This window comes from Diprion similis, chromosome 6, assembly GCF_021155765.1.
Source record: "Diprion similis isolate iyDipSimi1 chromosome 6, iyDipSimi1.1, whole genome shotgun sequence".
In the NCBI taxonomy this organism is placed as follows: Eukaryota; Metazoa; Arthropoda; class Insecta; order Hymenoptera; family Diprionidae; genus Diprion; species Diprion similis.
This window is the reverse complement of record NC_060110.1, coordinates 19,541,579-19,551,602: the sequence shown is the minus strand read 5'-3', so window position 1 is coordinate 19,551,602 and position 10,024 is coordinate 19,541,579.

The window sequence follows — 10,024 nt, the reverse complement described above, 5'->3', positions numbered from 1 at the left end:
TTCAAATGTCGGCAACACCGGTCCCCGTGGGCTGCACGCGGTATAAGGTACCTACAGGAGACGAGGAAGATCCCTGGCTCGGGGGTGCGGAGGGTAAGAGTTTGAGAGAGGGAACGGGAACGGGGATGGCATGGCATGGCATGGCATGGCACAGGTAGGCGGGGCCGTGCGCGAAAAAATATTGCAATTGTTTCGCCTCGTGGTTTATGGGGGTTTGTCAGCAAATAAAATGCCTACGAGGACGAGGCCTCGCGCCGCATTGTTCTGCTCTCGAAATCTCTCGGCTCCCGGGTAGCCGGCCAATACAAGCCTCGTCTTCGCTGGGCTCGAATCGTTGTCGTTGTCGCACCAGCCTGGCTGTAACATACCCGGTACAAGAGGGGGTGAGTGAGAGAGGAAAAAATATGAAAATAATACTTCTTCCTCGGCCCTTTTATTGCACGCAACCACGAACTCGAAATGTCGCGACCCGCTGACCGGTGAGCAATGCTCCATCCGGTGCAGACGTGCCTGATGGTTCCTGCTCGAAATCATGAGAGAAATACAAACTCCTTATTTTTTCGATATGCCAGAACCTGAGGTACGACGAATACATCGACATGGGATTAGGGGTACGGAATGAACCGATTTACATCATGTTCTCACTGGCTTTTGGTACCGATAACCCGATTCGTGGGACGCGCGAATGGTCCGGCGGTGTGGAACAGGTTGTACGGTTTCTGGAACAGGGCATTATCGATGTATGTATTAGAGCACGTGGAAAGTTGGCGTGTTGGTATATTCAGCCCCTGAGAAGATGCGGGGTGTAAGTTGGTTTATACAATGGTGATTTATTGGGTGGAGAACTCCAATTCGCAATTGATTTATGACGCGGTGAATCGCGTAAGTATCTTCAATTTCCCAACTGCTAAAGTTAAATGGAATTTTGTGTTATTGCGGAACTGTGTATGAGCTGGTTTCCGGCTGACCTGACCACTCGCTCTCTCTCTCTCTCTCTCTCTCTCTCTCTCAATCTCTACCAAGTATGAGACCAAAGCTCCGTGCAGGTGTCTTTAGCAGCTCTGTTTTCTACGTCGATGTTAATGGAAAAGGAAAACATTTATCAGACGGTGTCAAGCTCTGCGTGCGGTTTGTAATCGATGGCCTTTAAACTCCGGGCAAACTCGCTGGTGTCTAGAAACTTGAGATTTGTCGCTCGGAAGAATATCCGTTACGCGCCACCGACCAATCCGATCTTACCCCCCTACAGCTGAGAGGAAAACACCAAACAAATATCGAGTATCGATGTTTATGTGTATAAGACGTATAAAAGTCGGAAGAAAATATCCTAGATACACGAAAAGTTGTGCGGATGGTGAGGCGGACTGATCGTGAGCTGAGAAGGAGAGAAGAGGAGAGGAAAAGCATGAGAGATGAGGGACCGACGACTTGCGAAAACGCCGTTGCTAATTTCCTCGGGAAACGTTAGCCTCGTCTAGTGCTAACTCTGATACAAACCACTGCAAATATTTACCGGGTTGAGTAATGCACTGCGGAGACGACTAGCGTAGACTATATGTATATGGCGTCGAGTGGATCTACAATGTGTACGATTCGCAAACCGACGCAATATACCATCTAAAATCTACAATATGTTCAGCGAGCTACTCTGCCAATCGAAAACAGTGTCTAGGATGTATCAATAGGCAAGTTGTGGATCCTCAGAGCGATGTACATTCGCTTGATGCAGCTGGTAATTATCCGTTTGGTAAAGTGCCTTGGCGTCGCATCACACACTTCATCCTCATCACAGGTATACCTATACCTGCCTGTCTGCAGAAGCCAAACCAGAATATCGGTAAGCTATTTCGAATTAAGTCAAGTCCCAAAAGACGAGACTACAGTGCTATAAATCGTGGTAGAATCGGGGGAATAACAGTCTAACCCTGCACGTACTCCTAACTGTCTTAAAAGGTAATCAGCGAAGATTGAGAGTATCGTAAGACGCTGTCTGGTTTCGCACCTTTTTATGGTGATTTATCGTGACTTACCGTTTCTCTTTCTGTTGACTTGGCTGGGAGTATATAATCCATTTAGTTCGTTTCGAGAACCAAGCTGCAGGTGAGGATGAAACTCGAACTGCTTAACTATGAATTCGAACGAAGATTTTTATCCATAGAAGCATTTGAAGCAATTCACGGATTTTAGTTTGCTTCGAATGTGCAGGAAGTGCCGAAGTAGCCTCGTTTAGTGGCATGTATGGACGGAAGGCAGGTTATACGTATCGTGCAGGTCCGGCGTTTGGCATATCACCTTAACAAGGGGGTAGTGAGGGTGAGTTTTGAAAGATGGAAGCAGCGGTGCCCGAGCCGATAAGGGACCTCCTCCGTCGATTCTGATACCCAGGTTCCGAAATTTGAATTTCACCGTCCCGACGGTTCATATTTATGGATCAAAGAGCATAAATGCATAATTTATAGGAAGTGGCCATTCGGTTAAAACAACCTTCGCAACGAGGAGGGGGAAGTCTCGTCTAGATACGCAGATACACACAGACACAGGAGCATAAACTGTACGCGGCTCGAACGGGAACGTGGCCTGGCCTGGCCTGGCCTCAAAAATTCCTCGGGTAACGTCAATAAAAAAGATGTAGGATAAGCGAGCTGGCTCTCCTAGATACCTACCCTATTATTTCGCGGCAGAGCCAAGGATAGCATACGGCTCCGCGAGATAACAGAATCAGATAGCGGTGTATGGTATGCCCATCCTTTACTGGGAATAATACCTTACGGGGGCATAACTCACCCGGCCAGACTAATATTTTCATGAGAGCTACACGAGCCTCGGCTCTAGCCTCCTCCACCAGTCCTTCTCCTTTTCCGCGAGTCTCCGCGCCGCGGTTCTCCAGGTCCGTGGGACGGTCAGAAATATCGGTGGGTGGATATTAAATAATAATAGGCAACCGGCGGTGGAGCTGCTTATTTATCTCCTGCCATCAGCCCTCTCGGCATACTTCCGGGACTTCCACCCCGCGGAGGGGGTGCCGTACGGCGGGTGGAATTTGAATATTTTCGGCCTCCCACCCCAGCTTGCGAAATGAGAAGACCTCATTATCGAACAAGATTACAATTAGACTCAGGAATAAGGGGGTTACAATTAGCCTGGAACTTTCGGCAATTGTAGTAATTAGGATCAAGCGCCTGTAGGGGTGCGCAGAAAGCCCGTTTTATGCTTTCCTATTTCGTCGCGAATATAAGCTGCGATAAGGGGAGAGCGAGAAGAATTGGAAAACGTGCAATCGAGATTCTGCCTAATATATTCAATACACTTCTGGCATGGTTACAAAGCCGCTCTTTCCATTACCATAGTCGTTCCAGTATCCCGATACGATATGGCAAACAGAGTTTGCTTGGACGCCGGTATTCCATTTGCATGCTGATGTCGCATGCACGGTAGAAAAAGTATGGAGACTTCAATTATTTGGGCGACATTTTTTGCGGTCTAGCGAGGTGAGCGGATTTTACTATGGGGTTTCAACAAGTCGATCCAACTCGACCAGCCATGTGCCCTGATATCCGTGAAATCTTACGCGAGAGAAAATCACGCGCGAAATATGTATATATAGCTGATATATTTCGATAATAACGAGGGGACCGAAATGGCGCGTTGCCTTCAGCTGCGGTTGGGATGAATTGTCATAGCTGCTATTCTCTTCGAGTATTCCAAAGCCATAATTTACGGTAAATTGTCGTTGCGAAGACGGGATGAAACGAGGTGGAGAGCAGGAGAGACGGGAAGGACTCGGAAGCCTCGTTTAATACCCTCAAATTATAAATAATGCCGCGACTAGCAACCGCGCGGCCACAAATCAACGTTTGCTTTAATTCCTCGGCTCCTACCTCCTACACCTTGGGATTAAGCGCGCCATCAAACTCCGTCCCCAGAGAAGCTGACATGGTCGTGTTTAAGGAATCCAACAAATATAAATTAACTTAGCGCGGTGTTTTCATTTGACCGCGTATATAATTTCATCCTAGGGTAGATTTATAATTTCGAAATTGCGCACAGATCGTGGAAAGAAAACTTGATGGTAATGAAAGACAAAAGGTTTCTTGAAATTGGAAGAACGTCATTTTCACGACTAACATGAAAGTCAGGATACTTCTCTCAAAGCTAAAGCCAAATTCCTGATTCGGAGAGTCTATTTTCTCGTGTGTCTATATACATATGATATACTCGTTAGGTTCAACTCGTACAGGGTGGTTCGACACTGTTAGCAATCGATGTTGATGTTCGCCTGGTTGAACAGTATACAAGCAGTGAGCCTTATGATGCCTCCAAGTCAAAGCGATTCTCTGCCTTCCTGCTTTTACATACAGATAAGAGATGCTGATTGAGAGACTCGTTAATCAAACGAGAAGCTGCTTCTCAGGCTGTAAGCTTAGAGTTTTTGAACAAAAACATTTGTAAGCACCAAGGAGATTTGACAGAAAGTACGTGTAGTGCAAAATATCTTTTGACTGAATGTGTGAATCGTCTGGTGTAAAAATCGACTGCCGTCGAAACCTTTCACGCGATATGGCGTCTCAGGAGTCACGAGACTCGAGAGTCCAAGCTGATTGGTCTGTCACAGGTAAGAAGATTTGAAAACCAACGTCCCGTGGGGCTAAAGACTCTTCAATTTGAACAGGCAATCAGAGTACGATCCAAGATGACGCAATCGTGGTTGTACCACATTCGTTCAGACAACTCTGAAATTGGGCTTGTGGCATCAAGATACTCGCCTGCCAGCGGAGCTTTTCGCAAAGTATTTGCCCGTGATTATATTTTGGCAAAACCAGAAGAGGAGATAACAAAAATATGAAATTGGTATTAAAAGCTGCTGGTCTGTTTTTACTTCGAAACTGCGAGTAAGAGGCAACCGACGTCTGCGAGCTAGTAGAAAACAAATCCGAGCTTTCGATGAGAATTCTTTCATTTCCCCGAAAAAAAGGAAAAGTCAAACGGAAGAGAAGAGGACGGATGGATCTCATTCCTCCAGATAGCAGCCTGTCTGATTGCTCTATTGGAGAATAGTGGTAGATGGGAAGTCCGAAAATGACTCGCAATAGAGGCATTGGGATGTGCCCCGCGATGTCGGGGAGCGATAGGACATGTCGAGCTGCGACTCGCTAACTTCGCGAATGTAGAGAACAAGGCCATCAAACAGATTGAAATCAACGGACGAGGCGAGCAACTTCTTCCCCGGCGCGGACGAGCCAGATCTGAAATGAAAATCTGCGGCGTCCCCGGGTGCGGCTGTGAGGTCGGTGCAGGAGAATGGGGGAAAGATACCTATTAGGAGCCAGCGTTTTGATCTATGGTCCCCCCAGTCATGGGCCTTTTTTTGCAGGACAGAGATTAATTTAAAGAGGGTCGCGGTTGTCACCGCGCCACGGTCTAGATACCACAGCCTCGCTTTTTGTCCGACGATTTTTGATAGCAAATTTTGCCTCGCGTTGCCCTAAGCCCCCAGAAAATCGATTTTTTTTTTCACGAGCTGTTACGTTTGTCGGAGTCGCTGAGTGGTTTCAACAGTTCCGTTAAATTCATCGTTCCTCGTACAGCGCGGAATTAAATTTCGCCGAAACCATCTAGCAATCTTGTTTATAAGGATGAAGTACATATGAGAAGCTCATTCAAAGATAGCGAATTCAGAAACAACCGCAAGTCGTACACGATTTACTCAAAACCGCAGAGGTTCGTGTTTTCTCAGCTAATATTACGATCTCATGGGTGTAAATCGTGAGGGAATATTAAATTCGATTTTAACGCTGGAAACGTAGCAATTCTCCGAATAATTCCAAGCTATAAAATCGGGCTAGAAACGCGTGGGTTGATGAATTGAAGAAAAGATGAGTAGAAGATACGGTTGGGAGAAACCGCGTTTGTTTCTGTCAACTTGTCTTCAAAGGTAGCTTTTGAACTTAGTCTAACGAATTCTCGGAGCCCTTGCGAAACAGAGTTCTAATAGGAATTTCCGTTAATTAATGAGATACGTGCAGTGTTACGGCAAACATCGCAGTTAACTCTCGAGAACACTTGGTAATTGATTAGATATAGGACAAACGTCGCTGCTTCTACAACTCGCGATACACGCATAATGAGACCTCTAATAGACAGTGTGAAATTTCCCTACCCGCAAGACTGCCTGCCACAATTTGTCTCCGTACTCGCCAATATTCCCAAGTGTAACGCGGTTTGAAGTTCTGATCGGTATGGGAAAACTTCGTTACTTCAATTCGGTAATAATTCAGGCCAACCCGACATTTGCCAGTTCACGTGACCAGTACCTGCAGCTTTTTTACACTAAGAGCGGAAGTGCTGCACTGGGACCGATGCACTGCATATAATATACTCCAAGTTTTGAAAATCGGTAAAAATGTTGGGAGGCAATAATTGGAAAAGTGATGAAGCAGTGAAGAGGTAAGTAAGGAAGAGGAAACATTGGCCTGCACGCGTCCCCAGGTGAGGGTACATCCTTGCGAATGCATCAGGGCAACAGATGGCAAAAGAAGGACTCTGGATGGACATGGAATCGCCATTACTGTGATGCGTTCCGATCGCCCAGAGCCCGGTGTAAGCCGACTCCAGCTGAGTGTTCGGGGTTTTGGGGAACCCCCGGTGCCCGGGGCCCCGCCCAGCTACGGCCCTGAGCCCTAGGGTCGACATGCTTTTAGCATTATCGGCTGTTTATAGTATTACGTGTATATGTTATGTTGGTGAGACGTGTGACTGGGTGAGGGGGAGGAGAAGAGGAAGAGGCGATGCGATCGTTGCCTTGAATTTCCTGGAAACGTGTCGTAGATTGTATCGTATACGGTATATGAGGTTTTTCCCAGGGAAATCCGCGAGACTCGATTACCACCCGGGATCGTGTGAATCCGAACGTGTCGCCAACTACAGGTAGCCAGTGATGGAGAAAAAATAGAGATAAAAAGAAAAGAACAAAACACAAAGTATTCGAACAAAAATTGCCGCGCGCGTACAGTGCATGTAAAATCAAAATTTCACACGTTGATGAAGTAATTGTTTCACAACGAAGTGTTAATTACATTTTATTTCATTTTTACAGGATAAAGATAGATTTTTCTGTTATCCATGTCAACTACGGAGGTACTTAGTTTTATCTATGTCTTCACTAAAATCATACGTAAGCAAACGTGACGCTGGAAAGTATATTAACTTTGAATGATTTTACGCTGCACACTTTAACGAGCGGTTGAGGATACCTAAGAAATAATGATGCAGTATATATTTATCAACTACCTCTGACAATGGATCCAAGGGGACAACACGATCACCGGCCAGGAACTTCTCTCACTTTTTCTTCCTTACTACGATCCCATATACAGGGTGTCCCGGACTAAAAGGCAAAAATTGATAGGGGTTGTAGAAAAGGCCGGACTGAGTGAATTAACCCAAGGAACATGTGGTCTCCGAAGTCGCGTTTGCGAAATACGACCAGTCGAAAAAGACCTGCTAAGCGCCGACATGTAGGCAACCAAGTGTACATCAGGCAGCGGTTAGCGGTCTTGTTCATGCGCGTTTGACTATCAACGCAAAACATGACGCGCTCAAATTCACGAGTTTCAAACAGAAACACTCCTGACATTGAATTTTGCCGGCGGTGTATGTGCTTGATTGCCTAAATGCCGGCGGTTAGCGAGACTTTTTTGACCGGTCGTATCTCGCAAACGCGACGCAGAAGACCACATGTTCTTCGGGTTAATTCACTCAGTACGACCTCCTCTACAACCCCTATCAATTTTTGCACTTTAGTCTGTAACACCCTGTAGAGATGGTCATACAAATCAATTCCGAGAGGAGAAATTTTCAGCTCCGAAAATGACCAAGAAAGTAAGGTTTACCCCTTTGGATTTTCAGCGAAAATTTTGACGACTTTGAAAAGTGTTGCGATTAATTTTTGGAGGCACTACTCCGACGTAATTTTGCGAGAGGAATCGATAAGGCGCAGTCCCAATACGCTGCGAGCGATAGCTGAAAAGTTACGGCCGAAAAACTCATGATTTTCATCGTCATTTCTCTGCTGCTGGTCCCACGCTCTTTTCGATGTGTTTTCTGAGTTCCTGGGGGTCGAATTACTCTAGAGATGGTCATACAAATCGATTCCGAAGAGAGAAATTTTCGGCTCCGAAAATGACCAGAAAAGTAAGGCTTACCCCTTTGGATTTCTGGCGAAAATTTCGACGACTTTGAAAAGTGCTGCAATTAATTTTTGGAGGCACTATTCCGACGTAATTTTGCGAGAGGAATCGATTGAGCGCAGTCCCAATACGCTGCGAGCGATAGCTGAAAAGTTACGGCCGAAAAACTCATGATTTTCATCGTCATTTCTCTGCTGCTGGTCCCACGCTCTTTTTGATGTGTTTTCTGAGTTCCTGGGGGTCGAATCACTCTAGAGATGGTCATACAAATCGATTCCGAGACGAGAAATTTTCGGCTCCGAAAATGACTAGAAAAGTAAGGCTTACCCCTTTGGATTTCTGGCGAAAATTTCGACGACTCTGAAAAGTGCTGCAATTAATTTTTGGAGGCACTATTCCGACGTAATTTTGCGAGAGGAATCGATTAGGCGCAGTCCCAATACGCTGCGAGCGATAGCTGAAAAGTTACGCCCCAAAAACTCATGATTTTCATCGTCATTTCTCTGCTGCTGGTCCCACGCTCTTTTTGATGTGTTTTCTGAGTTCCTGGGGGTCAAATCACTCTAGAGATGGTCATACAAATCGATTCCGAGACGAGAAATTTTCGGCTCCGAAAATGACCAGAAAAGTAAGGCTTACCCCTTTGGATTTCTGGCGAAAATTCCGACGACTTTGAAAAGTGCTGCAATTATTTTTAGAGGCACTATTCCGACGTAATTTTGCGGAAGGAATCAATTAAGCGCAGTCCCAATACGCTGCGAGCGATAGCTGAAAAGTTACGGCCGAAAAACTCATGATTTTCATCGTCATTTCTCTGCTGCTGGTCCCACGCTCTTTTTGATGTGTTTTCTGAGTTCCTGGGGGTCGAATTACTCTAGAGATGGTCATACAAATCGATTCCGAGACGAGAAATTTTCGGCTCCGATAATGACCCGAAAAGTAAGGCTTACCCCTTTTGGATTTCTGGCGAAAATTTCGACAACTTTGAAAAGTGCTGCAATTAATTTTTGGAGGCACTATTCCGACGTAATTTTGCGAGAGGAATCGATTAAGCGCAGTCCCAATACGCTGCGAGCGATAGCTGAAAAGTTACGGCCGAAAAAATCATGATTTTTATCGTCATTTCTCTGCTGCTGGTCCCACGCTCTTTTTGATGTGTTTTCTGAGTTCCTGGGGGTCGAATTACTCTAGAGATGGTCATAAAAATCGATTCCGAGACGAAAAATTTTCGGCTCCGAAAATGACCAAAAAAGTAAGGCTTGTGGGATAATAGCATGGGGAAATGCATACCAGAAGAATTTGAGACCACTGGAAATAATACAAAAGATGATACTAGGAATAGCCTTTTGGAAACCTCGGTATTACCCAAGTGATATGCTGTTTGCCACCACAAAAATACCAGACATACGCCAGGCTTACATAAAAAACGCACTAGTGCGTCTTTAACGAAATCCGGAAGAAATAGAACAAAGAAAGCACACCCACGAACATGACACCAGAGCCAGGACACGAGGAAACCTCACACTGCCGAAAACTAAAACAACAATTGGGCATAGACAGGAAAGAGTAATTATCAACAAGCTGTATAATGAAATTCCATTAGAAATAAAGCAAAAATGTATACAGGGTTTCAAAAAAAGTATCAGTACTTTGATTTTACAGCAGAGAAGAATGTACTATGATAAACTGACTAACACGTAGAAAATGAGTGAATAAAAAGACTCAATAGTGATGTAGAAGTACTCTAAAGGCTTGTCTGTAGGTTTCTTGTTACAAATGTGAGCAAATAAATGAGTATCACTAACTAATTGTGTGTAAATTAGAGAATAAGTATAACG